This window comes from Tetrao urogallus (genome assembly GCF_951394365.1).
Source record: "Tetrao urogallus genome assembly, chromosome: 3".
Lineage (NCBI taxonomy): Eukaryota > Metazoa > Chordata > Aves > Galliformes > Phasianidae > Tetrao > Tetrao urogallus.
In genome coordinates, this window is record NC_136815.1 from 12845328 (window position 1) to 12866452 (window position 21125).

The following is a 21125-nucleotide window of genomic DNA, read 5'->3' on the forward strand; positions in this document are numbered from 1 at the left end:
TTACAGAGTACCAGAAATCCTTGCAAAGAAACAGCTTTGCTGTAGCTCTGCATCCAGGAAACTGGGTGCCACAGGAGCTGATGGAAGGAGGCACATACAGAGGCTGCTTTGCTGAAGCAGGACCATAGCAATCTTCTCTCATAAGAACAAATTCTGTTCTGTTGAAATATAAAACCTAATAGCAATATTGTCCAGGCAGAACTGCAGTGGGAGCACCGTCCTGCTCTCTGTAGCCCAGCAGACAAGAAAAGAATCTGTCTGGAAAGAAAACTTCAGCAAGACAAATACACTCGGGAAAGTGGGATGAAATGAGGAGAAAAGGCACATGAAAGAACGTGAAAAGGAATGGGGAGAATTCATAATAAAGAAGTGAGACTTGAGCTGAAGAAAAGAGGGAGAGAATCAAGTAGGGACGAGAAGCTGGAAGAAAGACCAAAGCAACTGAGCCAAGCTGAGACAGAAAGTGGAAGGAATATATTTTCTTTGTGATGTCCATCAGAGCTTTTCCTCCCTGTATTACGCAGTCTTCACAGTAGGATGCTGTCTGTCTCCACAGCAACCAGCAGCCATGAAACCTTTCTTCCCTGCCCACGTTGACTGCTCTCTGGAGAGGAGCCCTCAAATTGTCATTGTTAGAAAAGTCAGAAAAGAGAACAGTGTAGTAAGCATTTCAGAACACTCTCTCACTGCATATCTCCAACACAGAAGAGAGCTGGCCACACCTGTACATTTCTTACAACAAATTTGGCAGACCCCGGCGCCCAATCGCTTGAAAACAAAACTTGCACAGACTTTTCAGTTAAAGATTCCTAATTGTCATAATTGCTTTTGATGTTTCATTAAAATTATTAAAATGTAGATCTCCAAGGAAGGCTTGACAGGCAGCATCTCACCTCAGGCCTCACACTGCATCAATTCTCAAGCAGTTCACAACGAGAGTGGCTTCATCATCCTCTTACTCAACAGTTTCCTAAGCAAATGCAGTTTGGTTAGGCAAGGCCCGTGCCAAAACTGTGACGTGTAGATGGGGGAAGATGAGACTACAAGGATCTCTCCTAACTGTACAGGCAATAAAGCTATTTTTTGAGTTGGGCATAATCGCAGATCTTCACCAATGCATCTGTGAAATGAAAACAGAGTTACTCTTGTTCATTGATTATAGCTTACCACGTGATATCAAACTGTTCAGTATCTCATGACATTAATGCCCCTCGTGATACACTCACTGTTAATCATTACTCAGAGTTGTAAGAAAATTCCAACTACTCATTGACTCAATGGGAAAATAAAATGCTTCATCCCACAACAACCTCTGGTATTCAGCAGGAGGAAAAAAATACTGCAGATAGTTAGGATTTTCAGAATAAAATGTTGACATATTTGCAGAGTTTTTTGCAGTTTCTTGTCAAGCAGGTGGTGTGGGACTAAAACGCACAATCTAGTCCCTAAATGGTGTCTTTAGTGTGTTGGGGAGCAGGGTGGAAGGGGAATAGTCTGCTCCTCCAGTCATTTGGCCAAGAGGAAAGCTGAGAACGACAAGGTCAAGTTAATGTCATTCTTGGAATATTTGGAAGGCTAAAGCCCAAGGTTTAATGAGGGTGATGATAGAGAGTCAGGGGTGGTTTGTCAGGTGCTGCAGCTCACTGCCAACACATTCAATGGACAATAAGGAGCTGATATGCTGCAAGTATGGTACTGGTAGAGGATCAGGATCATTGTATAAAAAAGACATATGCAGTATAGAGTGATATGCAGTATAGAGTGTTATACCACAGTCATGAACCTAGGTTAAAACTGATTAAATTCTCAGAATTCTTCGAAGTAATTAAAAAAGATGCTAATAAACTCCTCGGCTTTTCCTAGTTAAGGTCTTCTGGGACTGTGAGCCAGAGAAGAAGGATGATTTATGAACCATGGGACTCTAATCAATCTAAAAAGCTTCTGTCCTGTAGAACAATGAATTGTAATATATGCTAATTGCTACAAAGGGAGTTTCCTTTTTCTTTCCTTATTATTATTTTTTAATTCTTCCAGACCACAGAATATTCTCAACTGATAATTTCCACTCACCCTGTCCTTTTTATTCTTATATCATAGATTTACTTGAGTTACTTGAGCTCTTCACAAATGTAAGCACTGGATGATCTCCTTCTCCATACTCATCCAATTTCCTCGGGATTTGCAAAATGTCAAAACTCTCTAACTTATTAAAAAAAAACCAAAATTACACAGAAACAGATACTTGTTCTACAGTTTCTTGATCATGCCAACACTGATTTTGATTGACAGAATTTTTAAGATGTGCTCATCTGTATTGTTTTAATTTGCTGTGTGTAAGGGCCTCCTATGTAATGCTTTCCTGACATTGTCTTCATGGTATTCATCTGAATTTTCATCCTGTTGTTTTACACTGTCATTTTCCCATGTCAGTGCACTTCTCTGTTGCATACTCTCCCACAGACGGAATATTGGAAGCATATTCCTGACTATTTTGTATTTTGCAAAGTCTGCTGTATATTACCTGGATTTTATTCTCACGTTCTTTTATTATTTATTATTATTATTATTTTAATTTCAGACTCATGCAAATGTAATGAGCATGTCATTTGCAGAACTTTTTGCTGTGATGTACTTGCAATGCATAGCCCTAGCAATATCTCAAAACTATAAATGCATGAACTGCCAAAATAAAACTTCCTGAGGTTAGTACATACTGTGCAGATACTGGTTAATCAGGAAACAAGGGCATGTGTGAGAACTTGACAGATTATACAGAATGATGTTTATTACGTCACTATTTGTAAGATTTCCAGACTGAAATTTAGCCACAAAACACTATAAAACACTATCGGGGAAAAAAAAATATAATAATAATTAAGTGTATCTATTATACCTTCTTCTGCTTTATTGCTTATGGCAAGAGTTCCCTTCATGAACACCAAATAAAGAGGCACGCTGACCTGGCCATTGCATTGTTCACACTAATATTTAAGTCTGATTACATGTTTATCTTCTCCTAATTTGAATGTAACTGTTTTGCATTTCTCTGTTATCCCACTGAGACGGAAGAGGAAGTGCTTATCTCTGTTAGCAATGAACTCTGTGGTTTCTCTAATAATTGTATGAAATTTTCCCCATTTGAGTCTTGGACTTATGTTCTGCTTTGTGGTGCTTTCCTGGCTGACATTCTCAGATATCAGTATTTTACAAGGACATGAGAATAGACAGTAATCAGTGCCTACAACATAGAACACATGAAGTGCTGGTCTCATTTGTTAAAATTAAAAGAAACATTTCTTACTCAAGAATCAATTCCAATAGAGAGCAGAAAAGTGATTCGGAGGGTCTGAGTTTGTGTAGGGTGCTGAGTTATGACTTAAAGCCAGAATGCTGTGATTAATAGACAAATACATCACAAAGGTTAACCTTTCTGATTCTTTCTAACTCTTCTGTGGATTGCATTCCACAGAAGGGGTCATTCATTTTGACTTCCACAGAATCTCTCATGTTCCACGATGTGTTGTAGAGTAAGTTTTTTTTCTCCTGTTATCCATAACTTGTTCCTTTCAGTGGTATTTGCCACTTCTCACAGAATAGATGCACATTTTTCCTTAAATTCATAATTGCTTATACATCTGTTGTATCTTCTTCTTCTAAATTTGTCCCAACTGAAATGATCTAACCAGGTTAGTCTCTGTTCTGTGAAAATCAGATGTCTCAGGAGGCCCTTTTCTGTATCTTGTGTAGCAGCTCACAGGTCAGAATATCATGCTTTATTCAAAATAGGCATACACAATGGATTTATACAGTGGCATAGTTATAGTCTGGTGTCGGGTTGTTGTTTTTTCCTTGCTTTTATTTTTTAAGACGGAAATGTAGCACACAGTGTAGACAGTTATTCTACCATTGTCTCACAGAAGTCTATGACAATTACGGAAATGTCATTCAGAGGTTTGCAGCCACATCCACAGATCCAGCTCCCATGACCACCTTCTGTACTGAAACATGATGGACGTGTCAACTGATAAATATTTCCCAGCAATGAGGAAAAACTGTTCAATAGGCAAAAATGTAACGTTTTCATTAATGTTAAATATTGCAGATGGCATTTGAACTGAAAAAAAAAAAAGAAAAAGAAAAAAACCCTAAGCCTTGAATTAAGTTTTGTGAGGCTCTAATCAAGCTGAGCCTCTCTTGTGGAATAATTTCCAGCAACTGTAACTGTGAACTGTGTAATTATCAGCAGGCTGATAACTCATTGTGGTGTTCAACTTCAGTGCTGTGCCAATTTTTCCAGTGCTGCCTTTGCTATCTTTTATTTTCATAGCCACCTATGTTGTGCTTTGAAGGTTACTCAGAAGTTTCTACTGTGTGTTTCAATCTTCTTTGACATTTAAATGCCCCACTACATTTAGGGGCATCTTGTCCCAGATTTTATTATAGTTCCCAAATACATGAATTGAAATCACACCTAGAAAGTCATCCTCCTAATGTCATGCCTGATGTCTAGAGCTTGATAGTGGTGTAGCGTTACAACGAATGTTATCTCACAGTTCATTGTTTCATGTCTTTGCTATGGAGCTTTGGAGTTATTTGAACCTACTTTCTTTGATTTGTCACAGCTGTCCCTGATTTATTGTGTGTTCACATCCTTGCTGTTTATATCCTTGCTGAGCCCTTGATGAGCTCTGGGAAATATTATACAGTGCCAGGAACTTCAAAGGCAAGACTATAATAATCTTCAGTGATCCATTTTGTGCTTTGCTAACTTCTGTCAATGTTAGTCGACAACATTCCATTAACAATAATTTCCATTAACATTAGTCACTTGAAAAAAGCTAATCTTGCTTGATAATTGACTTAACTCCTGCCTCCCCTTCTGAGGCCTGCTGAGGATGCAGACTGTTCAAAGCTTCACACTGGTGTGAGATCACATCCTGAGAGTGATGGTCAGTTGCTCAATGTCCAAATGGAGATCAGTGATGAGTGGTGTCTCTCAGGAGTCAGTAATAGGACTGGTACTCTTTAATTTCTTAATCAGTTACAACAATAGTGGGGTTGAGTGCACCCTCATCAAATTCACAGATGACACCGAGCTGTGGAGTGTGGTTAATACAACCAAAAATTGGGATGCCGTCCACAGAGACCTAGACAGGCTTGAGCTGTGGGCCAGGAAGAACCTCATGAGGTTCAACAAATCAAAGTGCAAGGTCTTGCATCTCAGTCACGGCAATCATGTTGCCGCCAGTACAAGCTGGGGAATATAAGCATGGTGCATACCTGTGCTGAAAGCACTTGGGGGTACTGGTGGATGGGAAGCTGGACATGAGCCAGCAATGGGCCCTCACAGCCCAGACAGCCAACTGTATTCCGGGCTGCATCAAAAGAAGCATGGCCAGCAGGGTGAGGAAGGTGATCCTGCCCCTCTGCTCTGCACTGGTGAGGCCTCACCTGGAGAACTACATCCAGATGCAGAGTCTTCAGTACAGGAGAGGTCATAGGACCTGTTGGAGTGCATCCAGAGGAGGGCCACAAAACTGATCCAAGGGATGGAACCCCTCCCTTACAAGGACAGGCTGAGAGGGGTGGGGCTGTTCAGCTTGGAGAAGAGAGGTTCTGAGTTGACCTGAGAGCAGCCTTTCAGTAGCTAAATGGAGACTATGAGAATCACAGAATCACTGAATAATTTGGATTTGTTCTCCATGTTTGGACTTTATGGATCGCCGAGGTCCGCGGCTCGGAGCTGTCTCTGGCAGAACCGCCGCGACTTTTAGCGAGGTCCAGGGGGATTTTAATCGCTTTCCTCACCGAGGATTCCCGCGGCAACTGTGCGGACACCGCTCTCAGTCGGGCTACTCTCGCGAGAGCAGCTAACGCAGCGTGGGCGTTGCCAAGGCAACGGCGGGAGATTTAAACGGGCGCAAACCGGAAGCAGCCCTTGATCGCCCCTACAAAAAGCCCTCGGGAGGCACAGCAGAGGAGGTAGTACAGCTATCTCCCAGGCTGCCTTAACGTGGTGCTTTTGTAAGCTACCCCTGTCTGGACTCCCCTGCAAGGAGTCTTGTTATTGCTATTGGTGGTAAGTGCCAGGGCACTTAGCGAACCCGGCAACAGTGTGAGGGTAGGGGGCGGCAGGGCAGGGCTGATCACTTGCACCCCTTTAGGACTTTCTTGTTGAGTATTGTGAGCGCTGGTTGCCATGGGTGCACCCCGGCAGAAGGCTTCAAACACAAAAACTGTGAAGACCCATGCAGAGGTCCCGAGCACACGCAGCAGAAAGACAGTAGCCAAGAAGACGGTCCAGAGCCAGACTGAGGTCTGGTGCATGCATAGAGGGGAGAACAACGGTATGAAGTGTGTGGCGACTCAGACAGAGATACCATCACGAGATGCTAGTGTGCAGGTCACTGGCTGTGAGGAGTGCCACAGCCTGGCCTTTGCAATGCCACATGAAGGAGGCAGCACTTGTATAAGGTGTGAGCAATTGAATGACTTGCTCAGCCTTGTGATTAGCCTGAAGGAGGAAGTGGAGAGGCTGAGGACTATAAAAGAGTGTGAGAGGGAGATTGACTGGTGGTGTCAGTCCTTCTCAACCTCAGGTTCTTGGCACACAGATGAGGCTCCTCACGGAGCATGCCAGCCCCTGCCACCTTACAAACACCTGGTAAAGGGGAACCAGCCAGCTGACAGCGTTTCAGCGAGCCCCCTGTCCTCTCTTCCCCCTAACAGCAATTTGAGAAGGGAGGAGGAGTGGAAACGGGTACCTGCTCAGCGGAGGGGGCATCCCCCATCCCGACCATCCCCTGCTCCCCAGGTGCCTCTGCGTAACAGGTTTGAGGCCCTGGAATTTGAGGGGGGGACAAGTGAGAGTGCGGAGACAGGTTCACCCGTGAGGTTGCCTCAGGCAAAGCGGTCACCCCCAAGCCTCAAGACTGCTTCTACCCGTAAGGACAGAAGGGTGATTGTCACAGGTGACTCCCTTCTGCAAGGAACAGAAGGCCCTATATGCCGGCCCGACCCTACCCGCAGAGAGGTGTGCTGCCTTCCTGGGGCACGGGTCAGGGACATTTCAAAGAAAATTCCTGGGTTGATTATGCCTTCAGATTATTACCCACTTTTAATAATTCAGGCTGGCGGCGAGGAAGTTGATAAGGAAAGCCTGAGGTCTATCAAGAAAGACTTCAGGGGAATGGGGCGAATACTTGAAGGTGCTGGGGTGCAGGTGGTCTTTTCTTCTATGCCCGTGGTGTCAGGGAAAGGTACAGGGAGGATCCAAAATACCCAACTCTTAAATAGATGGCTTAAGAGCTGATGCAGACGCAAGAATTTCGGCTTTTTTGACCATGGGGCAATTTACACTGCACCTGGCATGATGGCTGCTGATGCATGCAGCCTGTCCCTGAGGGGTAAGAGGATCTTAGCTGAAGAATTAGCGGGACTCATTGACAGGTCTTTAAACTAGGAATGAAGGGGGAAGGGGACAAAATAAGGGCTACTGGGGTTGAACGGGTCATTTGAGGGCTTGTACCAAACTCCATGGGCAATGACGGCAGAGTGCATAGGGAAGGAGTAGGGCAGGGGGATGCTGAGGATGCTGCTGTTCTAGGGGATCCTAGATCCCTTATAAAGGTGGCGAGACGGATAGCCCGGCTGAAGTGCCTTTATACCAATGCACGCAGCCTGAGTAACAAGCAGGAGGAACTGGAAACTGTGATGCACTCGTAAAGTTATGACCTTGTTGCTATCACAGAAACATGGTGGGATGACTCCCACAATTGGGATACTGCCATTGACGGCTATAGACTCTTTAGGAGAGATAGGCGAGGTAGGAGGGGTGGGGGAGTTGCTCTCTATGTCAGAGATTGGATAAACTGTGAGGAGCTCCCTACGAGAAACAGTCAGGAACAGGTTGAGAGCCTGTGGGTTAGGATTAGAGATGGGACTAATATAGGTCAGCTGGTGTTAGGGGTATACTACAGACCACCTGATCAAGGGGAGGCTGTTGACGAGGCTTTCTTGCTCCAGATGCGTGAGATGTCTGGCTCACGGGCTCTTGTCCTGGTGGGAGACTTCAACCATCCGGACATCTGCTGGGAAAATCACACTGCGAGCTGCAAGAGCTCCAGAAGGCTCTTGGAATCCATTGATGATAGCTTTCTGGGTCAGGTATTGGACAGACGGACCAGAGGTGAAGCGTTGCTGGACCTGCTGCTCACCAACGCTGAGGAGATCATCAAAGGCGTCAAGGTTGGAGGCTGCCTGGGCTCCAGCGACCACGCCCTGGTTGAGTTTGTGATCTCAAGCGATGTGGGCCTGGCAAAGAGCAGGATCAGGACACTGAACTTTAGAAGAGCAGACTTCAAGCTACTCAATGGATTGCTGGCCAAGATCCCCTGGCGCGCTGCCCTCAAAGACAAGGATGTTGAGGAGAGCTGGCCGCTCTTCAGGGATGCCCTCCTGGAAGCACAAGAGGTCTCCATTCCTCTGAATAAGAAAGTGGGCAGGCGAGGTAGGAAACCGGCATGGCTCAGCAAGGACCTGCTGAGAGAACTGAGGGCGAAGAAAGGGGTGTACAAGCTCTGGAAACAAGGCTGTGTCACCTGGGAAGAGTACAGGGATGCCGTCCGGACTTGCAGACGTGGGATCAGGGAAGCCAAGGCGCAGGCAGAACTGAACTTGGCAAGGGACGTGAAAAACAATAAGAAAACCTTCTACAGGTACATTGGCCAGAAGAGACAGGCCAAAATGGGCGTACCTACTTTGGTAAATTTAAAAGGAGAACTGGCTTCAACAGATGAAGAGAAAGCTGAGGTGCTGAATGAGTTCTTCACCTCGGTCTTCACTGGTGGCCAGGATTCTAGTCTTTTTCACATCCCTGAGCCCTGCATCCCCAAACCTCTATGTGGGGACCAAGGAGGTAAATCCCTCCCCACTGTAAGGGCAGAGCAAGTCTGAGAGTGCCTCCTTAGACTGAATGAATACAAGTCTATAAGGCCGGATGGCGTGCATCCCAGCGTCCTGAAGGAGCTGGCTGAGGTGGTTGCCGAGCCGTTCTCCATCATATTTGAGAAGTTGTGGCTGTCAGGTGAGGTCCCGGATGACTGGAGGAAGGGTCACGTCGCTCCCATATACAAGAAGGGGAGCAGGGAGGACCCGGGGAACTACAGGCCAGTGAGTCTCACCTCCGTGCCTGGGAAGATCATGGAACAGATCCTCCTGGACAACATGCTCGATCACATAAAGAATGAGCATGTGATCCGAGACAGCCAGCACAGCTTCACCAAAGGAAGGTCATGCCTAACTAATCTTGTGGCCTTCTATGATGGAGTGACGGCATTGGTGGACGAAGGGAAGGCGACCAATGTCATTTACCTGGACCTGAGCAAGGCCTTTGACATGGTCCCCCACCACATCCTTATCTCCAAATTGGAGGGAAGTGGATTTGATGGGTGGACGACCCGATGGATAAGCAATTGGTTGAAAGGCTGCAGACAGAGGGTGGTGGTCAATGGCTCTATGTCCAGGTGGAGGCCAGTAACAAGTGGCGTCCCCCAAGGGTCTGTCTTGGGACCGGTGCTCTTTAACATCTTTATTAATGACATCGATGAGGGAATTGAGTGCACCCTCAGCAAGTTTGCTGACGACACCAAGCTGAGTGGTGCGGTTGATACGGTGGAAGGAAGGGATGCCATTCAGAGGGACCTCGACAGGCTGGAAAGCTGGGCTCGGATGAACCTAATGAGGTTCAACACGGCAAAGTGCAAGGTTTTGCATTTGGGCCAGAAGAACCCCAGGCACCCGTACAGGCTGGGAGGAGTGGTCCTTGAGAGCAGCTCGGCAAAGAAGGACCTGGGGGTCTTGATGGACGAGAGACTTAACATGAGCCAGCAGTGAGCTCTGGCAGCTCGAAAGGCAAATGGGATCCTGGGCTCCATCAGGAGAGGGGTGGTCAGCAGGGACAGGGAGGTGATTGTCCCTCTCTACTCGGCTCTTGTGAGGCCCCATCTGGAGTACTGTGTCCAGGTGTGGAGCCCTCAGTACAAGAAAGACATGGAGATTTTGGAAAGGGTCCAGAGGCGGGCAACTAAGATGATCAGGGGGCTGGAGCACCTCCCCTATGAGGACAGGCTGAGGGAGTTGGGCTTGTGCAGCCTGGAGAAGAGAAGGCTGCGGGGTGACCTCATTGCAGCCTATCAATACCTGAAGGGAACCTACACCCAGGAGGGGAGTAAACTCTTCAAAAGGGCTGACAATAGCAGGACTAGGGGAAATGGATCCAAATTGAAGGAGGGAAGATTTAGGTTGGATGTTAGGGGGAAGTTCTTTACAAGGAGAGTGGTTAGGCCCTGGAACGGGCTGCCCAGGGAGGTTGTGGATGCCCCGTCCTTGGACGTGTTCAAGGCCAGGTTGGACGGGGTCCTGGGCAACCTGATCTAAATGTGTATGTTTGGTAGCCCTGCTACGCAGGGGGGTTGGAACTACAAGGTCCCCTCCAAGCCAGGTGATTCTGTGATTCTGTGATTTATGATCTCGAAGGTCTTCTCCCACCTGAGCAATTCTTTGATTCTATTACTTTCTCCAGTGAGTCCTCAAAAAAGGACACGATTCTGTTGACGATGCTCATCAGTGACTCATTTTAAGACAGACAAAAATAGGTAAGGTAACACAGACCTTGTGCTAGTATTGAGCAAGTGAATTGTTTCCAACAGTTGTCTCAAATAATCTCAAGTTTAGGAGCACCGAGCTACAAGTTTTCAGGATAAATTAATGAGTAATACAAAGTGGTCATCATCACCCCTCCCACTCCCAGCAGATTCTACGTAGACGTAGAAAACATAATACCTATGAATCTGGTCTTGCTTACTGGACCGGACAGGAGCAAGACCATCAATCTCATCAAAGAAAATAATTGAAGGCCTCGTGCGATATGCCTAGAGTGAAAATCAGTAATACTGTAAGTGTAAAACAGCACTGTTTAAAGAGAAAACACATGAAAGACATTATGGTTGGCATGTCACTGAAACTAGATTTTTTAGAGTAACATCAGGGATCTCTACTTATTGACTTGGAGTATCTGACATAAGTAACAGGAAGCATCAGTCTACATCAACCTACCGTGACCAGGTGACAGGAAACAAATCATTCCAGTAGTTGTTACAGCTATTTGGCAGCCATAAAGAACAATCAGAACTTAATTCAATTACAGGTTGTGGAAGCAAGCCTCCTCTATGAATTTAAATAACCCTGCTTTCAGACAGCATCTGTTTCCCTCTGATCTAAAGCCATCATCTCTTGCCTCTTGCAGCCTTCTCTGCGGCTGTTCTGGTGGGAGGAAATTTTTTTGCTTTGAAAGCTTCTCTCATTTTGATCTCTTCCCATTTCAAGTCTCTGATCCAAATTATGGAGGCACTGAAAAAGCAAACGCTGACATTCCTATTTCAGTGGGGAAAAAAGCCACCAACAACCCTAACGAAGTACCCAAAAGAGGATGCTCTTACCTAACCAAAACATTTCATGTACAAGACAACACAAATAGCTAAAGTTGGGTTAAGGTCCTGGCAGGACCTGAAGTTTTGTGCTCCGACAAAATTTCTCAAGGCAACAAAATAAATGAATAATGCAGATACCTCAGATGTACACCTGCAGAAGAGCATGTACTGCCCCAAAAGGACCTTTCCAAAACTGCTAGCAGACAAACAGGTTATTGGAGCAAACTGGGGTCAAACAAGCAACTTCTGCCCAGAAGGAGTTAACAGATGAATCACCAGGTTGCTCTTTAGCAACACGCTCCACGGCTCTCGCTTTCACACAAGCATGGATTTGATATCAAGACTTGTTAGTAAAGCACTTAATTCTCTCTTAAAAAACTTAAGTTACAGGATTTAGCCTCATAGACCATCTTCTGCTGGAGAAAAATGAGGAAGTCTAATGCTGAATAGAAAATTTAAGAAAACAAACAGAAAAGGGTATTCTGCATTTTCAGATATACAGAACCATCAGCTAAGAAAGCACTAAATATGCTGCTGTTTGAATAAGAATTTCAGTGAATAAAGAAGTAAGGCTCTGGAAGGCTTTTTTCCCCATTATTCTTCTTCTAAATAATACTTCTAAAGTTTCTGAAAGGAAATAATCTGAACTTACTTTCCATATACCATGACTGAGTTTTGATTACTAAAAATATACGGATAATCAATAAATCTAATAACCCAATTTCATAATTGACAAGATTAGCTACGTAAGAAACGGACAGCTTCTGACTTTATCCCAAGCACAACAAACACCACAACATTCTTGTTGTAACAAGCATTACAAGTGATGATACCTGAGGACTTCATAAAAGGTGAGAAAGAGAAGCAGACTTCCAAGAACCAAATCACAAATGACTTCCATTAGACGATCTCCTCCTCCTTACAAACTTATCAAGCCAACTTGTACATAAAACTCAAAACAAAAAACAGCCCAACCCAACTTTATAACACTAAGACACTTTGGAAATACATTCTCCTTTCACAGAATTTCCAACCTGCAGACAAGAAATTTTTATGCACGACAAGGCACTGTTTATGTTTGGAAGCTATATGTATGCACGCTCTGGACTCCATCCATTTTAAAGAAATTACTTTTTTACTACTACTGAAACAACCCCTCACTGTTGCCAAGAAGCAAAGAAACATTGATAACTCGGTTGAATATTCTCCTGAAAACAGTTAACTTAGACTTCTTAAAGAGCTAATATTCATTTGAGGTCACACACTTGTTAACATCCATGAGTAAAGAACAGAAAATGGTCACTCCAGACATTCATCTGAGACAGTGGGGTTTTTGTTTTGTTTTTTTAAGCATGTGTGAGCATCCGTGCCAGCCAAGATGGCACAAACCTGACTACAACTTTAGAACCAGCAACTCCACATATAGAAACAATGAACACATCTTCACTTTTGTGACGAAAAAAACCCAAAAACACACTAACTGCTTTCAAAGATTTTTTGATTCTACATTAAAAAAAAAAAAAAATTACACTCCAAAGGGACACATTTCAGTGTAAATTAGCATTATGAAAGGCCTCCCACCAGTGGTCATTCCCAAGTAGTTTGCATATCAGAAAGCATACCAGTCTGAAAGACATCTGGCTGAAGACTTTTTTGTGTGTGTGTGCATTTATTAAGATAGTTGTGTAAGAAATGAAACCTTTGTCACTTCCCAGGTTTATCAAATTGTTAGATATGGTGGCTTTCTCTCTGGACAAGCTACTGAGAATTGCAGAAGTAGGATTTGACTTAGAAAAAAAATAAGTAAGTGTTCCTCCCCCCATTCTCTCTTCACAATCAAACTGCTTATAAGTAATTAATTTCTAAAAACTCCAGTTTCAAATGTTTGGTTACAACCAAGAGGTGTGATTAAATACAATCGCCACTTAGTCACTATCCAAGACTAAGAGGATAACTCCACAGTTAGGGAGATGCTATTTGCTCAAATAGATTCATCCCTCCCATGTTCTCCAAATACAGTAACCTTCTTTTGATCCTGTTACGGCTGTGCCTCCGACGCCTCTCAACGCTCTCCTCCTCATCAGATGAGGATGACAAGGAAGGGGATGATAAGGAAGACGATGAGGAATCAGCACTGTGGGCTGCACGTCTCAGTCTGCAAGCATTTAAACAAAAGGTTAAAAAACAAATAGAATTCTCTCAATATTTGACACTACTTGCTGTCTACTCTATCTCAAAACTCATTCTCCAAGATCCATTAACTTTCCAGTTCAGAGTGCTTTTTAACAATCTGATCTCAAAAGCATGTTACATTATTTTCCTCAGAAAAGCAAAATTAATTTTTTTTCCTCTAAAATATTTTTATTTTACAAAGAAAGTTCATGAACAAACTGCTCATTTTGTCCAATCAACCTGGCACACTTACACATTTAGCTCTGATTATCGTCTCTGTGAAACATTACCCCTTTTCACTGATGTAATTTAGGCTTCAAAAAACCCTTCCCTGACCATCTATTTTCAGGAATGCTGAACGAAACATTCCTAATGTGCCTATCAACAGCACGGAACCCACATGCAAAAAGCACTAAGAGCATGAAGATTCCTCATCCCATACCTCTCTCTGTTGTCAAGAGAAAGACAAAGTCCATAGGCAGTACTGTGTCATGGCATGAAAGCCTGCTAATAAGGCTCATTTAGTAGGTCAGCAAGGAAAGAACACTTACTTTGTTATAAGTGCATCAAAGAGAAGAGACTGATTTGTAGGAGCGTAACAGCTTCGTCGGACCTCCAAATCCCCCTTTTCTTCATGGATTTGTTTGACAGCTTTTGCATCAGCTCTCATTTTCAGTGTCCTTGTGACTGAAATACAGTAAATATGTGAAATATTTTGAGACAGTAAAGATGCGATTCCCCTTCTTTCATAATTGTTCTTCTAAAATGTAAAAGCAAGCAAACAGAAAACCTGAAGTGGATTTTTTTCTTTAAATACAGATTTAGAAGTTTTTGTCATGAGCACAGCACTCTGCTTAGTGCTTGTTTGGAACACGAAGTCTACTTAAAAGGATGACCTGTACAAAAACTTTATTGCTGAAACTTCCAGTAGAGAAAACTACAAATATTTCTCCAAAGTGTTTTGCTCCATCCATCTAAAATGTATCTAAGTATCTAACAGCATTAAAAAAAATTGTTAAAAAAAAAAAAAAGGCAAGCCTTTTCTTAGGATGCAAGTGTTTCATGACCCTGTGTAAGCATGGATCATTTTTGCTTTCTACATCGTGACACAACAGCTTAAGAACTGTTATGTAATAATATAAATGAGAACTACTTCAAGATATACATCCAAATGCTGGAAAACTCCAGCTCCTGCTTTCTTTGAAAGCCTGCCTAGCATTTAACATAGTACATCCTTTTTCACAAGTTTGTTGCTTGCACTGTCATTGAAATACTGACCAGAGGACACTGGGAAGGTAACAGCTACACCACAGTCTTAGTATGACGACAGCTACGCCTTGATCTTAGTTTCATAGTTAGCATTGACAAGTGTGGACCTGCTAAATAACAGACTTTTACAATCAGCACATGAACAACAGCATGTGAAATGCTCTACTTCAGGCACTTGCTCCGCTTTAGCCAACAGCTGGTAGGACACTGCACAGATCTAGCGGATTTTTCCAGGTGTCAGAAAGTGATCTCTCTGCACCAAGTGCTGCTTTCTTCAGCTCTGCAGTTTGGTTCTAAGTCAAACCCATGAACGTCAGTGAAACCTTCCAACCGTCAGTGGATTTGTGCATCTCCTGACCAAACTGCTCTTTAAATTAGATATATTGTAATACTGCAGTAGTCCCACCTATTTGCCAGAACAATTGTCCATTATTTTGTGTCCTGCAGACTACAGAAACCCCATGCAAAAGAGAAACCTGAGGTAAGGATCACCTTCCTCAATGCTTAAGAACTAGCTGGAATTCGTGCTGCATTCTATTAATTCCTTGAAAGCCCAGGAAGAATATCTTCCTATTTACATAAGGCCCATAGGAAATTCATTGTCTTTGAAACATATTAATTTTGGCTGATGAGTTTCAAAAGTTCTGGGGCCAAGTGAAACAGACAAAGTGAACAATTCAAATAAGAATCCTAGTGAATTACAACTGCTGACCTTCCTTACATTCTTCTTTTTTCAGGTCAGATTTTGTCTTTGTCAATTGCCTACATTAAGAGAGAATAAAGTAGGGAGAAAAAAGTTACTGTATCAGCCCCATTAAGAATTGGGAACTTCACCACCTTTATAATCAGTACACAAAGAAAAGCCTTTAATCCACATGCAGGATTCAGATCCCAAATCTGTCATGTAACATATGCTCACAGTTCTATACAAACATACACTTCCTAACGTGCTGTAATGCTATAATGGGATAGAAAGTACAGCAATAATATCAGGATGGCAAATTCTTTGGCTACAGCAAATGAGAACAAGCCCCAACGCAGCAACTGTGGACACAAACATGAAGGAAATAAAGCTGCCTACCTCTGGAAAGCCTCAGGTACAAAGGGATCTCCAGTGAGATATCCTTGCCTCCACTGCCAACCCTTCAGTGAGGTCTGGGAAGGGCTGGATCCTGGTTCCACCCCTTCTGGTCACTCAGCTACACTGCACACAGCTGAGTCCCCCTGGGTTGGCCCTGCCTTCCCATCAGGAGCTCAATCACTGGTTCAGGCTGTGACTTAGCATTTCCACTACACGTGCTCATCTTGAAATCTCAAAACATGAACTATATCCCATGAACCAAAGCGGAAGAGAGACCTCCAAAAAGCTGGGAAAGGATGCATGGTTTTTGGACAAGCAGAAGACTTTCCTTCTGCCTCAAAGTACTGATAGTGATATTAACATACCCAGAGAGCTCTACACATTCTTACCTGTACACTTATCATTACAAGACTCACTAGGTGTGCTTGCCCTCTTGTTTTTCACTATACGCTGAACACAGATTAAGTGTATATAAATACAGTACCTTCCAAAGTGTCTCCTATTCACATTTTCACTCAATATTTCCATACTTGTCTCAAAGCTGGAATCTGAATGCACACTGATGTTTTTTCTTATGGGTCTTAAACAGTGTCCGTGGAAACATTCCATTTTGCCAGAGGAAGATCTCTATGAAAAGAAGGAAATAAGAATACGTTCATTGGAATCTTATTTATTCATCTGAGAAAGAAACTCTACCTCATGTACACAAGTTAATTCTTTAACCCTCTGTCTTGATAGTGGGGTGACCAATGGCAGGTAGACACCGAGCCCAATAAAACAATTCAGAAAATGAGTAGCTTTCACAGTTAAAGCTCTCCTCTGTCCATCAACTTCTTGTGGATAACGTAAGGTTAATATCTGCTGTAGAAAAAACAACATTCCAGCAAAGCCTTTTACAAAAACATACTATTTGACAAAAAAAAAACAACCAACAAACAACCCACATTTTCAATTTCAAAATTGGTTCTGAGAAACAGTCTAGCTTATGAAACACTGTATATCCTAAAATTAAAACCTATTTAGAATTTTTTCTCCTATCTCTGCTCCACTTATGACTGCACTGCAACTCAGATTTCCCGAAGGGCTTCCCTCATCCACAGAAAAGCAAAGGGAGCCAAAAAAACCAAGTTGACACAGTAACCTCTTCCACGTTTATGCGTCTGAAAAGTCTCACACACCTTGCCAAGTACTTCCATTATGAGCTCTGTCCACCCACCGAAAAATAAGAACAACGCTCTCAAAGCTTAGAAGCCTTTCTATTGCCATCATGGACCTTCACACTGCTACCCCAGCAAGGATGATTGCCACGTTGATGCTGTGATGACCCTGAAAAGGGGCTCATCCTGTTTACAACATAGAGGTTCACTAAGAGTACGCCAAACTACGTTTCACACAAAGAAAGGAAGAAAACAGATAAGATTCTTCTGCTTCTCCACACCAACTTCACTATGAGCTATTTCAGTTAGCATTTGATCAAGACAATGACAGGACAGCGGTCCCTGGCTGAGAGCAGCATGGGGCTCACGGGATGCCAATAACCACAGCCTGTCCTACCTTCTCATTTAGCTCTAGTCCCCAGAGTGAAGAGTCCGAGAGGGATCCGGCCCAACCCCTGCTCAAGCAGGGATATCCAGAGCAGGGTGCCAACAACCACGGTGGCTGATCTCCAAGGAGAGACCACAACCTCTCTGCCAGTGCTCAGGTACCCACACAGCACATAAGTACTGACTGGTGGTCAAGGGGAGCCTCCTACGTTTCACGGGCCTCTTGTCCCGGCATTGGACACCAATGGAAGATCCTTGCTTTGTTTTTACTGCACTGTCCATCCAGACATTTCTATATGTTGATAAGATACCCCTGAGTCTCCTCCTGGCTGAGCAGGCCCAGCTCTCAATCTCTCCTCACAGCAGAGGTGCTCCAGTCCCATCACCTTGGTGGTCCTCCAGTGAACTACCTCCTGCTATTTCTTGTACTTGAGGACCCAAAAAAGGACTCCAGGTGTTCAGTGCATACTCTTCATGCATACGTATACAAGTGCTAACAGTGACAGAAGGGGACATCTATCGTTAAGGCCCATGCAGCTTCAATGGCAGCAAGTGGAGCCTGCAGCACACCCACACTGCACATGGGTGCGTACCTCAGCACACGCCAGCACCAACTACCATTCGCATAGTTGGCAAGCAGGATAAGAGTTTTGAAACAAGGTACTGCAGCAGCCACAACTGTGGACCAGATAATAGACACCAGGGTGTTTACACCAACTGCTGTGCTGGGGGACAGCTGCTGGAGACCATAGATCTGGCCTGCTACCAGAACCCTGGGTGTGTGTCAACTGGGAGAGCAGGTCAATTCAGGGTCAGTCACTGGCTTGTCTGGGCCAGTGGCATGGTGCACCCACATCTGTGCAGAGGGGTCTGAGTACCAGCAGCTGGGCCAAGGCTGGGCACCTTTGGGGTTCACATCCAGCTGCTTGGGAGACCTGGGAGAAGCTACAGATGTATGTAGTATACAAGAACAAATGCTGCAAGGATCTGTGACACACGTGGGCTCACCCCTTTTCTCAAAAATGGGTTTTCACCCTGATCAGCCAGAGGGAAAAGAAGCATGCTGCATGGACCGTTTACAATCCTCCAAGTGCTGCGGTCTCTCTCTCTCTGCTGTTGCATGGCCAGTTACATGTGTTCATACAATGTGTATTTACACCTAACAGGAATATGTGTTTGGCTTCAATTCTGGGCAAACAGTGCTGCAGCACCCTTGTCTTTGCAGGGCAACTGCGTTCCACCACCCCAAACATACAGCACTTTCACAGGAGAATCAAAGTTTTAAGTACAAGGAGTTATTGCTAAATAACATTCGCTTGTGAAATCTCACTTCCAAAGACACAAAGTGTACTTAAGCTTAAGTATGCCAGTTGTAACTGCTGCATCGAGTATTTCTACACAGACCTAAAAGTAAACCTTACTCAGGAGGAAACTTAAAGGCTTCCAGCACCAGTTAAAAGATGACTGCAGCAATATGCCACACAAATCTCGGGGCTGAATTCCAAATTCAAATAAGAACAAACGCTTAAAGAATGCCAATATTGATCATTAGGAAAACGACAATGTAATGAGTTGGGAAATCTTTCTGCACATACTTTTGCTTTTTTTTTTTTTTTTTTTTTTTTAAAAAAAAAAAAAAAAAAAAAAAAAAAAAAAAAAAGAAAAAGACTTGTCTGTAACAACCTCAGTGGCAAACGGTTGTCCTATCCTTGATAAACTGTGCGGCCCTTCTGTCTTCATTTTTTCCTCAATTCAGAAGGATGCTGACAAAACAGTAACAATGTACACTGCTAACTCTGACCATCCCCCCCCTCCCAGGACAGCACTGCAGTTCAATGCGGGACAGAAGCATGAGGTTAACTCCAGCAAGCTGCCAAAAGAGCAGAATTAGCTCATATCAGTTGCAAAAAGCTGAAAAAACACATCTGAGGAGTAAAGTACGTAGAAAGAAGCAGATAAACCAGAACAAGGAGGAAACTGGATGAAGGAATTTTGAAAGTTACTTTCCTCGTTCCATAGGAAGTGATCAACAACTGTTTCTCAAAAGTTAGCTGTATGACTCAAAGGAACCGACTGTACGCTGCAGTGCCATCAGAGCACACAGGTGTGTTTATGCTGCTCACAAGGCTGTGAGCTCTGGTGCTGAGCACCCATGCAGATGACTCATAAAGAGTCTACAAAAGGGCAAGTTTTCACCTTGTCTAGACAAAAAGTAAACTGTGGAGCATACAGACCTCAAGTACTGCGCACAGTACAGTGATCTTGCTCAGCCAGGGGAGTTTTACTAACATTGTAAACCTGTGGATATATAGCTTCCAGAGGAACACTAAACACTCACGGCCTCCCACGGGACTCCTGGGGCCTGAGAACTTCGGAGAAGATAAACCCAGCAGATTCCAGTTTACCTTAGACTTTCTGCTATACGCTCCTTAACCTGTATAAAGAAAGTAAACTGAATAACTTGGAGATAAATGGCTTGGTGATAGAACTGCAACAGCTGCTACCAAGACTTTGCACATTGAGCAGTTAGGGAAATGACATCAGGACTTCATCTTGGTTCCAACTGCATGTTCAACCCTACCCTTTAGGGCACTCCTATAGGTCTCTGCAATCCAAGTGCTCCAGCCACCCCTCAGGGGTCCTTCGAAGAAAGAATGACTCTAAGCCTTGAGGCAAATTTCTGCTGAGAAGGAGGAGAAAAAAAAAAAAACAAAAAACCCACCACAAAACAAAGAAAAACATTACAACTGGTTCCATAATAATGATCTAACATTCACTGCAGTGATTCCGTTCACATTCCCATTGCCATTCCCACACTGACAACGTGCCAGATGTTTTCTTCTGCCTCACTTTACATGTGAGGGAAGGCAATACAACGGGCAGCCCAAGACCATGGAGGCTTCCACAGCCATGTCTTGTACACCGCAAAAGTGTGGATTTTTAAGCAGACTCCATGTCTGCTTGTAAAGAAAAGACACCCCAAGAACTTCTTGGAATGGCCTGAAGTTGCACCAATGGAGGTTCAGGTAGGATATTAGGAGAAATTTCTTCTCAGAGTGGTGATGCCGTGGCACAGCTGCCCAGAGAGTTGGGATGGGATCACCATCCCTGGAGGTGCTCAAGAACCATGTGGATGTGGCACTGTGGACATGGTTGGCAGGCATGGTGGGATGGGTTGGTGTTTGGTGGATGATCCTTTCCCAGTTTTAGTGATTCTATGAGTCTTCACAGAATCACAGAATGGCCAGGGTTGGGAGGGACCTCAAGGATCATGAATCTCCAACCCCCTTGCACATGCAGGGCCACCAACCTCCCCATTTAATACTAGACCAGGCTGCCCAGGAACCCATGCAGTCTGGCCTTGAACACCTCCGGGGACGGGGCATCCACAACCTCCCTGGGCAGCCTGTTCCAGCACCTCACCACTCTCTCTGTAAAGAACTTCTCCCTGACATCCAACCTAAATCTTCCCTCCCTCTTCCTAGCTCTACAGTCTTGAGAAGACAAATGGGTCCCGACGCCTAAAGGAGTTCTGAGACCACACAGCACCTTCACGGCAGCTCCACATCA